The following is a 14204-nucleotide window of genomic DNA, read 5'->3' as shown; positions in this document are numbered from 1 at the left end:
TCCACATGAACAGGTGTTAGCCTCTCTTCTACATCTTCGTGAATAGTTTGCTGCGGACACTCTCGTCTTGGAACAGCGGATGAAATATCCTTGAAATTTAGCAGCTCTGTGGGATCTGACGATCAGTGAATGGGTATAGCTGGATATGGAATACTGGGTGAAATTTGTGAACTCTTTTTCGTTGCATTGAGGTCAGTATCGGCCAACGGCCTTGCCGCAGTATTAACACCTGTTCCCGTCAGATCACCGAAGTTAAGCGCTGTCGGGCTGGGCTAGTACTTGGATGGGTGACTATCAGATCTACCGAGCGCTGTTGGCAAGCGGGGTGCACTCAGTCATTGTGAGGCAAACTGAGGAGCTACTTGATTGAGAAGTAGCGGCTCCGGTCTCGGAAACTGACACACGGCCGGGAGAGCGGAGTGCTGACCACATGCCCCTCCATGCAGACCGACCGGCTGGCCTTCCTGCTGGACCTCTGGGAGGAGAACGACGGCCCAGCGGCACAGGCGCTACCGCGAGAACTTCAGAAACTTCCTGCAGATTCCACTGCAGACAGTGATCGCCAGAGTCCTCCCCAGCCTGTGACCCTCAGCACCGCCACCAGCCGCCTAACCACACCCACCACAAGAAGAAAGTGTGAAGTGATAGTGAGTAAGTGCAACAGAAAAGATAAAGTGCTTTCTCCTCTCGCATTAAATAGTGAAGTATAGTAGTATAAAGTGTTTCTTCTTAGTGAAATCAGTGATACAAAGTGCTTCTCACCAGACATCTGTCATGCTCACAGCCAAATCAGTGTCAAAAGTATGCCCAGTAGTACTACCAGTTCTTTTTTTCATTATTAGTACTATATTGTCCAGGATACAAACATACTTAGTAAAAAGTGCCAACTACTCACAATTTTTTTTTAAATGACTTCCTTTACTATGTGCCCGATAAAATTTACATCGTTTACTCACACTTTCCTCTCTGCTTCTCTTATATAATATGACATAATTTTCTCTCTTCTTCAATTTATGTATAATCTGTAGTATATGTAAAAAAGTTTCTTCCACTACTGCTCCATCTATCATGGTGATGTTACCCTCATACTGCCCCACCTAACAGCGCAAACTAGAGGAAGAAATCAAACAAGAATGCACAATGTGCCTGTGGCATCACAAGTGCATGACATACAGAAACATGATCTCAAAATCAATGTGTCGATGCTATATATAAATTATTATGCCTGTCCAATGTTTTACCCAAAAAAAGATGACAAATGACCATGTAAAAGGGTTCAAGGAAAAACGATAAGAGAAAAACGAAAAAGAAATAATGTACAAACGAAAACCTATAAAAGACAGTAATGTTAACCAACACTAGGAATATAATAGGCTAATGGAATTAAATACTTTTTTTTTAAATGTATCGGCCGGCCGTTGTGGCCGAGCGGTTCTAGGCACTGCAGTCCGGAACCGCGCTGATGCTACGGTCGCAGGTTCGAATCCTGCCTCGGGCATGGATGTGTGTGCTGTGCTTAGGTTAGTTAGGTTTAAGTAGTTCTAAGTTCTAGGGGACTGATGACCTTAGATGTTAAGTCCCATAGTGCTCAGAACCATTTTTTAAATGTATCCTTGTTAATATATTTAAATAAATATATATGGTTACAAAAAAAATATCCGCATCCAGTGATGCCTATGGGCTGAGGATGACACGGCGGCCGGTCGGTACCGTTGGGCCCTCATGGCCTGTTCGGGAGGAATTTAGTTTTAGTTTGAGGTCAATATCAAATTTAGACGCAATGTTGCTCGGTGTTAGCGTTAACCCTCCTACGAGTGAATAATTCCTTGCCAAGTATGCTTTATGGCAGTACGCCTGCTCCTCCCTCGCATAGGTCATTAAGAAGACGAAGTCTTATTTCATCCTCTACATCTCCGTACTGGTTGAAGTGATGTGTTCTGTAGTGGCATTCGAAATAGCACTTTTTTATGCCTAATATTTTACCACATGCCGAACATTGTGCTGCTCCTTCGCTTTCGGTAAACAAGTAATCACATACCCAACTAGACTTGAACTACACTCCTGGAAATGGAAAAACGAACACATTGACACCGTCGTGTCAGACCCACCATACTTGCTCCGGACACTGCGAGAGGGCTGTACAAGCAATGATCACACGCACGGCACAGCGGACACACCAGGAACCGCGGTGTTGGCCGTCGAATGGCGCTAGCTGCGCAGCATTTGTGCACCGCCGCCGTCAGTGTCAGCCAGTTTGCCGTGGCATACGGAGCTCCATCGCAGTCTTTAACACTGGTAGCATGCCGCGACAGCGTGGACGTGAACCGTATGTGCAGTTGACGGACTTTGAGCGAGGGCGTATAGTGGGCATGCGGGAGGCCGGGAGGACGTACCGCCGAATTGCTCAACACGTGGGGCGTGAGGTCTCCACAGTACATCGATGTTGTCGCCAGTGGTCGGCGGAAGGTGCACGTGCCCGTCGACCTGGGACCGGACCGCAGCGACGCACGGATGCACGCCAAGACCGTAGGATCCTACGCAGTGCCGTAGGGGACCGCACCGCCACTTCCCAGCAAATTAGGGACACTGTTGCTCCTGGGGTATCGGCGAGGACCAATCGCAACCGTCTCCATGAAGCTGGGCTACGGTCCCGCACACCGTTAGGCCGTCTTCCGCTCACGCCCCAACATCGTGCAGCCCGCCTCCAGTGGTGTCGCGACAGGCGTGAATGGAGGGACGAATGGAGACGTGTCGTCTTCAGCGATGAGAGTCGCTTCTGCCTTGGTGCCAATGATGGTCGTATGCGTGTTTGGCGCCGTCCAGGTGAGCGCCACAATCAGGACTGCATACGACCGAGGCACACAGGGCCAACACCCGGCATCATGGTGTGGGGAGCGATCTCCTACACTGGCCGTACACCACTGGTGATCGTCGAGGGAACACTGAATAGTGCACGGTACATCCAAACCGTCATCGAACCCATCGTTCTACCATTCCTAGACCGGCAAGGGAACTTGCTGTTCCAACAGGACAATGCACGTCCGCATGTATCCCGTGCCACCCAACGTGCTCTAGAAGGTGTAAGTCAACTACCCTGGCCAGCAAGATCTCCGGATCTGTCCCCCATTGAGCATGTTTGGGACTGGATGAAGCGTCGTCTCACGCGGTCTGCACGTCCAGCACGAACGCTGGTCCAACTGAGGCGCCAGGTGGAAATGGCATGGCAAGCCGTTCCACAGGACTACATCCAGCATCTCTACGATCGTCTCCATGGGAGAATAGCAGCCGGCATTGCTGCGAAAGGTGGATATACACTGTACTAGTGCCGACATTGTGCATGCTCTGTTGCCTGTGTCTATGTGCCTGTGGTTCTGTCAGTGTGATCATGTGATGTATCTGACCCCAGGAATGTGTCAATAAAGTTTCCCCTTCCTGGGACAATGAATTCACGGTGTTCTTATTTCAATTCCCAGGAGTGTATAAAAGATAACGCCCCTTTCCCGCATTGCTTTGACTAGCTACTTCTACTACACAGACCACTGTACCGTAACATAATATACTCATCCAGATACAGTGTTGTGGCTATGTTTGCGCCTTGGCTGCGCATATCGCCATGTAGACTTTACAACACAAACTACGCAGTAGATAGACGTCGGCTACTCTCGGTTCCTCGGCTCTGCCAGCGCTCATGCAGCTTGACTGCTGGAGTGCGGCTCTCTCCTTGCCCAACTACGGTCTCAGTGACCCACACGATCAAAAGACGACTACAAGCCGCCGTCTGCATGGCATGGCGAGATGCTACGGCCTACAGTTGACTGTCGCTGACGTGACTGTGAAGCGGAAACGCGAAGGAACAACCGCAGCTAAACCAAGTCTAGGTAGATTTCGTGTACTGGTGGACACAAACCGACGAGCATTGTGGGGGCGGTTGTAAAACATCGTATGAAATAAGCGGAAGGAATCATTCATGAGTTCCTAAGTACTACCAGGAATCCAACTAGCAGGAAACTGTGCGTGGGGGTACCAACATCGAGCAGCTCCTCGCAAGCGACACATTTCCTTAGCCAGTGCTATGCGAGCCTGAGGTAAGGAGAGACGCCACTGGACAGTGTATGACTGGAAAAGTGTGATTAGAATTAATAATTCACGCAATACCTTGTGGCAAACCGATGGAAACCTTTGGGTTAGGCGAATGCGTGAGTATGTTACCTGCTGTTATACAATCCTGGAAATGGAAAAAAGAGCACATTGACACCGGTGTGTCAGACCCACCATACTTGCTCCGGACACTGCGAGAGGGCTGTACAAGCAATGATCACACGCACGGCACAGCGGACACACCAGGAACCGCGGTGATGGCCGTCGAATGGCGCTAGCTGCGCAGCATTTGTGCACCGCCACCGTCAGTGTCAGCCAGTTTGCCGTGGCATACGGAGCTCCATCGCAGTCTTTAACACTGGTAGCATGCCGCGAAAGCGTGGACGTGAACCGTATGTGCAGTTGACGGACTTTGAGCGAGGGCGTATAGTGGGCATGCGGGAGGCCGGGTGGACGTACAGCCGAATTGCTCAACACGTGGGGCGTGAGGTCTCCACAGTACATCGATGTTGTCGCCAGTGGTCGGCGGAAGGTGCACGTGCCCGTCGACCTGGGACCGGACCGCAGCGACGCACGGATGCACGCCAAGACCGTAGGATCCTACGCAGTGCCGTAGGGGACCGCACCGCCACTTCCCAGCAAATTAGGGACACTGTTGCTCCTGGGGTATCGGCGAGGACCATTCGCAACCGTCTCCATGAAGCTGGGCTACGGTCCCGCACACCGTTAGGCCGTCTTCCGCTCACGCCCCAACATCGTGCAGCCCGCCTCCAGTGGTGTCGCGACAGGCGTGAATGGAGGGACGAATGGAGACGTGTCGTCTTCAGCGATGAGAGTCGCTTCTGCCTTGGTGCCAATGATGGTCGTATGCGTGCTTGGCGCCGTGCAGGTGAGCGCCACAATCAAGACTGCATACGACCGAGGCACACAGGGCCAACACCCGGCATCATGGTGTGGGGAGCGATCTCCTACACTGGCCGTACACCACTGGTGATCGTCGAGGGGACACTGAATAGTGCACGGAACATCCAAACCGTCATCGAACCCATCGTTCTACCATTCCTAGACCGGCAAGGGAACTTGCTGTTCCAACAGGACAATGCACGTCCGCATGTATCCCGTGCCACCCAACGTGCTCTAGAAGGTGTAAGTCAACTACCCTGGCCAGCAAGATCTCCGGATCTGTCCCCCATTGAGCATGTTTGGGACTGGATGAAGCGTCGTCTCACGCGGTCTGCACGTCCAGCACGAACGCTGGTCCAACTGAGGCGCCAGGTGGAAATGGCATGGCAAGCCGTTCCACAGGACTACATCCAGCATCTCTACGATCGTCTCCATGGGAGAATAGCAGCCTGCATTGCTGCGAAAGGTGGATATACACTGTACTAGTGCCGACATTGTGCATGCTCTGTTGCCTGTGTCTATGTGCCTGTGGTTCTGTCAGTGTGATCATGTGATGTATCTGACCCCAGGAATGTGTCAATAAAGTTTCCCCTTCCTGGGACAATGAATTCACGGTGTTCTTATTTCAATTTCCAGGAGTGTATGTAGTGCTATCAGTGAAATACGGTGGAGATAGCATTAAACTGTGAGGGTGACTTTGGTGGTTAGTGTGTAGTCCCTTCACTGCGCTTGAGGATACGGTAAGCAAGGAAGGATATGAGGATATTTCATAGAATTCTGTACTCCATAAGCAGAAGTAAAGCTCGCATACGATGATTGTATCAGCATGGCTAGGCAACAAGTCGTAAAGCAGCATCTGTGAGTATCTAGTATAGTTGTAAAGATAATTGATGGCCATCATCTATACCTTTCATCTTTTATCTACAGGGCGTAATTAAATCGCCTTTCCAGACTTTGAGGACAGGATCCTTACACCAAAACAAGAAATAAATGTCCAGTGAACATGGTCTCTAAAACGCATACATTAAGAGCTATAAGGACTTGTTCACCTTCAATACTGTGAAAAATATGTCTTATCCTGAACAAGTGCTCATAGCACTTAAAGTATACATTTTAGAGCCCATCTTCATTACATCTTTTTTTCTTGTATTGGTGTAGGAAACCTGTCTCTAATGTCCCTTAGGAGAATTTAGTTACACCCTATATATAATCTAAGACAAAAAAAAGACCCATCACGAAAGAATTATCCTAATGGGACGGAAATCGGTAGATCTGATGTCCATGTACAGGCTAACAAACGATAATTTCAGAAAAATTGGATGATTTTTTCAAGAGAAAGGACTTCAGAAATTGGGCGAGTCAGTAAAGCTTGGTCCACCTCTGGACCTTATACAAGCAGTTATTCGGCTTGGCAATGAAAGTGTTGTTGGATGCCACTCTGAGGGATATCGTGCCAAATTCTATCCAATTGGCGCGGTTACATCGTCGAAATCCCGAGCTGGTTGGATGACCCTATCCACAATGCTCCAAAGATGCCCTCACTGGACATCGGGACTCAGTTCGAAACGGAACTCACCACTGAAGACAATTCTACTCCAATTCGAGATTCCAGGCCGAAGATGTCTCCGGAGACGCCCCGAACAGCGGTGGATACCAACCCGATCCATTTCTCTACAAATAATTAGGTTATTCTTAGCATGAGGCCCGGCATCCAAGAGTGACGGCCTGGGCTGCCATTTTCTTTCATAACAAGAGCCCTTTGGTTTCATCCGCGGCACCCGTACAGCACAGCAGTACGTCGACGATATCCTGGGCCCGTTTCATTGCCCTTCATGGGAAACTATCCTGCGTTTAATCTCAGCAACATAATGCCTGCCCGCAAACGACGAGAGATTCTTCTGCTTGTCTTCGTGCTTGCCAAACCCCGCCTTGGCCAGCAGTATCGCTGGATCTCCCACCAGCTAAGAACGTTTGCAGCATTATGGACAGGGCCCTGCAACCAACCTGGGATTTTGACCATCTAACCGCGTCAGTCGGATAGAAAATGGCATGATATACCTCAGAATGACATCCAACAACACTGTCAATCATTACCGAAAAACTGCTTTACTTGCTCAATTTCTGAAGCTCTTTCTCTTGAACAAATCATCTAATTTTTCTGAAATTGTGAGCGTTTGATGTTAAGTACGTCTACCGATTTCCATCACATTCGGATAACTGGTTCGTGATGAATGCTTGGGCTTATATGACTGAAAGCCTTCTTCGAAGAACTACGTGTGCTACTGCTTCCAAGACGCGCATGTGTCTCTGACAAACGAATCAACAATGATGTCTGCCTGTGGTTGAGAGACAAGCACTGCTGATGGTTTCTGTACTTGCGTAAAAACCTCACTAAGAAATCCGGGCCCCCTTTGGTTACGTGTAAAAACATTCATAGTTTCTTATTTTAGTGCATGTGAGCCTACACGATAGCGAACTCTTCAACTAAAGATATCGTGTGCAGTTTATAACATTTCCGTCCGCTACTGTTATACCGTAACCTTAAAGTTGGAGTCGGGCCGTGAAATAAAACTATCTTATTAAAGAAATTATGATATAAAGCAACAGAGCAGTGTTACCCTCTTAGAGGAATTTTGTTATGTTGACCGTGTTGTACCTAACGGAGGTGGCTTATCGGAAGTGAAAGTGAGAAGTACGTAAATATTTAAACAGTAACAAACAATATTTTACCTAGCTACACTGTTCAAAGAATAAAGAAAACGGTCGCCAGCCTAATTAGGCAAGAGAATGATTGACATTCCTGTTCAAGAAAATAGGTATGAGTAACTTTAACGGACAAACACAACCTATACTTTGCCACACGCGAGTGCAATGAACTCTGGCACCTGAATACAGTATATTCCCGTTAAGGTTGGAGCTAACAGATCGGAACAAACTATTTGCATAAATATATCAGATAACAAAACACACTATTACCTTGAGGACTTAGTCCAACTGAATGGTCTCAATAACGTTACTATTAATATTCACTGTAGAATCGTAAATTGGACATAGGTTTGTTATTACTTTTCAAATAAATTCCAATCTGACATGAAATATGGATATGTTTCACAGCAAATTTAGTTTCTGCGCATAGATTAATTCTCTCACTTCCAAACACCTTTCTACTTAGAATGAAAATTAAATGGAGTTCACTAACAAATTACTTCTCACTGTCCTTTTAATAAAGAAGTTTCTGTTTTCATACATAGTGGTTTTTCTGTTACTTGTTGCCTAGCATAAGCACAATAGACGAACTGTTGATCCTGTTACAACATTAATATACACTTTTAATACACAAGAGGAACTGAATATTGAACAGAATTTGACTTGAATAGCAAGAGTAATTGAAACTTTCTATAATTAAGTAACTTGGTGCATTTGAACTACTTTCAATGGAGGGAGCCCTTAATCTTGACCACATTCAATACACTATAGAAACAAGTACTTAGCAAGCATGAACATATAACTCAAGCAGTTGCAGTTCTGAACTTTTACTGCGGTGAAACACAAATTTGAGATATTTGTAAGATCCTTTCAACAAACAATATTAATTTTAGCACACTCTATTGCCACATCAATTTTAATATGCCTTCAATAAAGGACACTCAGCAAACACTTTAGCGTGGGAGGGACCCTAAGTGGATACGTTCCGAAGGATAAATCACGGTAGGTACAAGAGTTCAGTCAAATTTTACCTTATATTTGGGTACACTATAACATCCTATGAGCTGATCCTTCACTGTACATTACTATAGTGTTCCATTACAGTGATTGCGCAATGTGGTGGCGATTGCATGTTGGTAGCTGGATTTGCTGGCAGAATTGCTGGACTCTGTCATTTTTTGGTGGCGATGATAGACACCAATTCCAGAATAGTTCCAACTCTTTATCCATCCATCCGAGGCATTGGAAAGCGTCAGGAAAAGCCTCTCTCGGAACCAGCACAATACACAACTTTTACATGAGCAGTTGATAGTTTGGTAGCTCGTCCCCGACTGACTCTTAATCCACCTCTGCTGCCTATGCCAACCACATTTTGCGCGCGCTACTCAGTTTCGTTCCTGAGGAGGACCACACCACCTTTTTACATTCAAAATAACTAAGAACCCTAAGTGAAGGTCAGTAGTTTATATAACAGCAACCAAACATATTTATATAAAACAGAACAGTTGCATATATTGGCAGTTCTACACAAAATTATTTAAATAAAATTATTTAATTTTAAAGATAACCAAAGAGATTATATGAGGAAGGCAAAATATCATTTGCTCATATTCTGCATATTACAGAGGTTACACTTCATTGCACTCTAAAAGCCATCAAAGTTTTTACAAAGAAAGGAGTATACAGTTTATTGTTATCAATTCAATGAAACACATTTACAGAAGCTCAACTATGTAACATTAAATAAAACAAAAGGCAAAATAAATCAATAGAGCATTATAGCTATGGTGTTACAAGTTCTGCTACCCAAATAATATCTCTGGTTTCGTCTGCCTGACAAGTGGTATAAACTTTATTTCACTTTGACGACCCATGTTGTAACTTCCAATAATTAGAACATCAGTTGATTGTTTTCAGCATTATAATCACTCCGTCAGGGGCTCAGAGACTGTTGTTATCAAAAAACTACTAATGATGTACTGAAATGAATAGGTAAACAGAGAAGACTACAGAAAAGTCTTTAACATAATAAAGGAAAGGTTAGGGAGGAATGTGAAAAACATCGTGGATGATAAACGAGGCATTGCTGGTAGACAGAGCGTCGTGCCTGGAGGTCTTATGCCAAAGCGCGTGCTAGAATCGGAGAGGTCGCGAGAACGACCTCGGTATATTTCAGTCTGTCTTTAACCCAGCCTCCAACATCCAATGATGTGAAGCTTCGCTACTAACGACAGGTGGCTCGCATTCCACGCTAAACTGTTGGTTCCCTTTCCCCGGCAAAATTGCAGGGCAGCTTAGCCATATGCAAGTCAAGGAAGTGGCGTCCAGTTGAAAGACTTGCACCAGGTCCTTGAGCCACACGGAATTATTGTTATTATTATTATGGACAGAGTAAGTGTACAGTTCACTAAACAGAGTACTAAGTATGGTAAATGTGGATGCTGTTCACAGATTATACAATTTGCGCAAACTTATAAGAGACGGAGGTTGGTATCAGACTAAACGAATGAGTTTCTATGTACTATTCAAAAAATTACTGAAAAAGCAAACACGTGCACAACGAGTGTCGCATCACGAGTAGTACGTAAGATGGTAGAAGAAGTCCTTCGTTCTAGTTGAATACCTTGTTCTCTAACAAGACCAAACATGTGTACCCAAATTGACAAAAGATTCTCCGCTACAAGACAATATCTCAAACGTCTTTCGGTATATGCATGGAACGAGCAGATCACATGCAGAACCTCATCACACATCCATGCCCGGGGCAGGATTCGAACCTGCGACCGTAGCGGTCGCGCGGCTCCAGACTGAAGCGCCTAGCCACTCGGGCCGGCTATTCATAACAGATGAAACGGAAAACATATAGCTTTTTCTGTGTGAAAGAGACACAAGGGCCGGCCGAAGTGGCCGTACGGTTCTAGGAGCTACAGTCTGGAACCGAGTGACCGCTACGGTCGCAGGCTCGAATCCTGCCTCGGGCACGGATGTGTGTAATGTCCTTCGGTTAGTTAGGTTTAATTAGTTCTAAGTTCTAGGTGACTGATGACCTCAGACGTTAAGTCGCATAGTGCTCAGAGCCATTTGAACCATTTAGAGACGCAAGGTGGAAAGAGAATCTGTGGAAAGGAATTACAATGACAGTTGAGAGAGGTCTAGTGCAGTAAGAAATAAACAAAAATAACAGTTAAAAGACCACCATTTTCATTGTACTGCACACTGCTAACTGGAGAGCCTAGTACTGGTAACAACGGGAACTAAAAACTTTACATAATGAAATGTGAACCGAGAGAGAATTTCTTTCACGTAGACAGCATAGTACAGGTCGACGTAAAGGTAGATAAGGAACAGGAAACGTAATGGCGAGGTAGGGGTTTTACCGATAACAACCATTGCATGCAGCAGTGCTACACGGGTACATTTCGCGTTCCTGATGTGGTGAATGGTGTTCGCGCGTGACTTTCACTCGTAAATATGTACGCAACATGAAACACATGAACACAAGATTATCCGCTTCGTTTTCTTTAGTATCGAAAGTAAGGGTCATCAGTAAAAAATGACAAAATCGTCCCTTAAATGAAACAAAGGTCATAAGAAAGGTTTCTATACGGAAATTGAAGAGTTATAATAGTTGGAAACTCCATTTAAAACTTATTTCGCGTGAAACCAAATTAACAATGACCGAAATTATGTGACAAACTATGATTTTGATTAGCAGGTCATCTAGCGAGCTGTCTGAAATATGAGAGGTACTTTCGAGAACACCATTCATATTCAGTATACCGAAATAATCAGCAACCAGTTGCATAAAAGAAATTTTATTTCCTTAACCATTTTCAGGCATTTAGTGCCCTTCTTCAGAAGGTTATAGTCATCGCATTATTTGCAAGTGTCAACAATAAGACGCATGCAGCATACTGATGTGGTCACGTGGTTCACATTACATGTACAAAAATGAAAAAATTCAGGAGAACTGTATTCCTGCAGTTCCCTATTATCAGTCACGTACAGTGCATGTAAATTTTTATCTGTGGGTATCACCATCTTCTTTCTCTTTCATGTCATTTTACACTCGCAACCAAGGGATGTAAAACAGTATTGTGTAACTAAATGTTACTTTGTTAACTGACACAGTGTCAGGATCAGTGTATCGCGGTTGGCTGAATTTAGTAACTGCCATCATTAGTTGCTGCTACTGCTTTCGGATTATCAAATACTGTATACGTGCAGCTGCTGTATGGCTGTACTGAAAAAAAGCTGATCCGGATGAATCAGAGATTCGAAGTAAAGAGGTCTGGATAAACAAGGTTCAACCGCATTTAGAGATGAAAACAATAGCACGAGATAGAAAGAGTGGAAGATGACAATATATCAATAGAAAAAATTGGCCATGTGCGGTTAGGACTCGCACACTGGGGCTTCTGAACAAACTTAATTTCATTTTTTGAACACAACCTACGCCCAGCCTGGAGACAGAAGTGATGACACTTTCTGCAAGGACCTGACATTCATTTTGCAGGACAATGCTCAAGCACGTACAGTGCAACCTGTTACTGATTTTTTGACTGTTGGGGCTGCTATGCGCTATACTAGTTACTGCACTCCCCTGACTTAAGCCCTCGTAAGTTCAACTCGATTTCTAAACTGAACGAGATACTTCCCGGCATTTTCTTCAGAACTGCTACAAATTCGTCTGGCAATAGACCGCACCACTCGAACTGTCAACACAACTGGCACTGCTAAGAGTATCCTCCGACTTCCACATCGCTGGCAACGGTCTATACGCAACGCTGGTGACTACTCTGAAGATCAATAAAACTTTGAAACACGTATCTATTTTGCACGAGCTGTAAATAAATAGTTGCCACTATTAAAGTTCCAACCTTCGTATAAACACTCCAGCAGACGACAAACACACTTCCAAGCAGACAACCATCGGGATCGAATAAAGAAAATATAGGGTGACAACGCAAATATAGGATGATTGCTTTTCTGTATCAGATGAAACTCTTAACTTGTATCTAGTTAATGAGGAAAATGATTTAGATATGAAATACAATTCATATATGGTAATTGAGTATTGAAATATCACTATGGCTGCATGGCTGCCAGGTATATCACACAGTTGATCATCCTCTCAGTTTGAATTTATGCGAGCACCGACATCTAAATGACGCTGTTCAGAAATATAAAAGTGGTTATCAATTCTGGAAGTCAATGAAGTGGCTTATTTAGAGACGCTTCAATACACACTGAAGAGCTAAAGAAACTGGCACACCTGCCTAATATCGTGTAGAGCCCAAGCGAGCACGCAGAAGTTCCGCAACACGACGTGGCATGGAATCGACTAATGTCTGAAGTAGTGTTGGAGGGGTTCACACCTTGAATCCGTAAGAGTAAGAGGGGGATGGAGATTTCTTCTGTACAGCACGTTGCAAGGCACCCCACATATACTCAATAACGTTTATGTGTAGGGAGATTGGTGGCCAGCGGAAGAGTTTAAACTCAGAAGAGTGTTCCTGGAACCACTCTGTAGCAATGCTGGACGTGTGGGGTGTCTCGTTGATCTGCTGGAATTGCCCAAGTTCGTCGGAACGCACAATGGACACGAATGGATCGTATCTAGACGTATCAGGAGCCCCATGTCACTCCAACTGTATACGCCTCACATCATTACAGAGCCTCCCCAAACTTCAACAGTCCCCTGCTGACATGCACGGCCCATGGATTCATGAGGTTGTCTCCATACCCGTACATGCCCTTGTGCTCGATGCAATTTGAAACGAGACTCGTCCGACCAGTCAATATGTTTCCACTCAACAACGATCCGATGTCGGTGTTGACGGGCCCAGGCAAGGCGTAAAGCTTATGTCGTGTAGTCATCAAGGGTACACGAGTGGGTCTTCGGCTCCGAAAGCCTATATCGATTATGTTTTGTTGAACGGTTCGCACTCTAACAGTTACTGATGGCCCAGCATTGAGATCTACAGCAATTTGCGGAGGAGTTGCACTTCTGTCACGTTGAACGATTCTGTTCAGTCGTCGTTGACCCCGTTCTTGCAGAGTCTTTTTCCGGCCGCAGCGATGTCGCGGAGTTGATGTTTCACCGGATTCTTTAAATTCACGGTACACTCGTGAATGGTCGTACTGAAAAATCCCCACCATCGCTATCTCGGAGATGTTGTGCTCCATCGGTCGTGCGCCGACTATAACATCACTTTCAAACTCACTTAAATCTTGATAACTGCCATTTCAGCAGCAGTAAACGATCTAACAACTTCTTACCGCATCGCCGTATTCTGCCTGTTTACATATCTCTGTATTTTAATACGTATGCGTTTAGCAGTTTCTTTGGCGCTTCAGTGTAGATAGTTCACGAAGCCAGGGGATCCAGAGTCTCGGCATTTTTTGCCTGTTATCGATGTTGATGATGGCCAGATATCGGTCCCCGAAATTGGAAGATCATATCAGAAATTCACTGCAGTTCCTGAAACTAGCCG

At 45.4% G+C, this 14204-nt stretch overlaps 1 pseudogene; it reads left to right on the top strand.

Moving 5' to 3' along the window:
- The first annotated feature begins 201 nt into the window (after window positions 1-201).
- On the top strand, window positions 202-319 carry LOC126095993 (5S ribosomal RNA; annotated as a pseudogene).
- Window positions 320-14204: the final 13885 nt, after the last annotated feature.

This window comes from Schistocerca cancellata, chromosome 8 (genome assembly GCF_023864275.1).
Source record: "Schistocerca cancellata isolate TAMUIC-IGC-003103 chromosome 8, iqSchCanc2.1, whole genome shotgun sequence".
NCBI lineage: Eukaryota > Metazoa > Arthropoda > Insecta > Orthoptera > Acrididae > Schistocerca > Schistocerca cancellata.
Note: the sequence above shows the minus strand (reverse complement) of the source record. Positions and strands in the feature narration are given on the sequence as shown.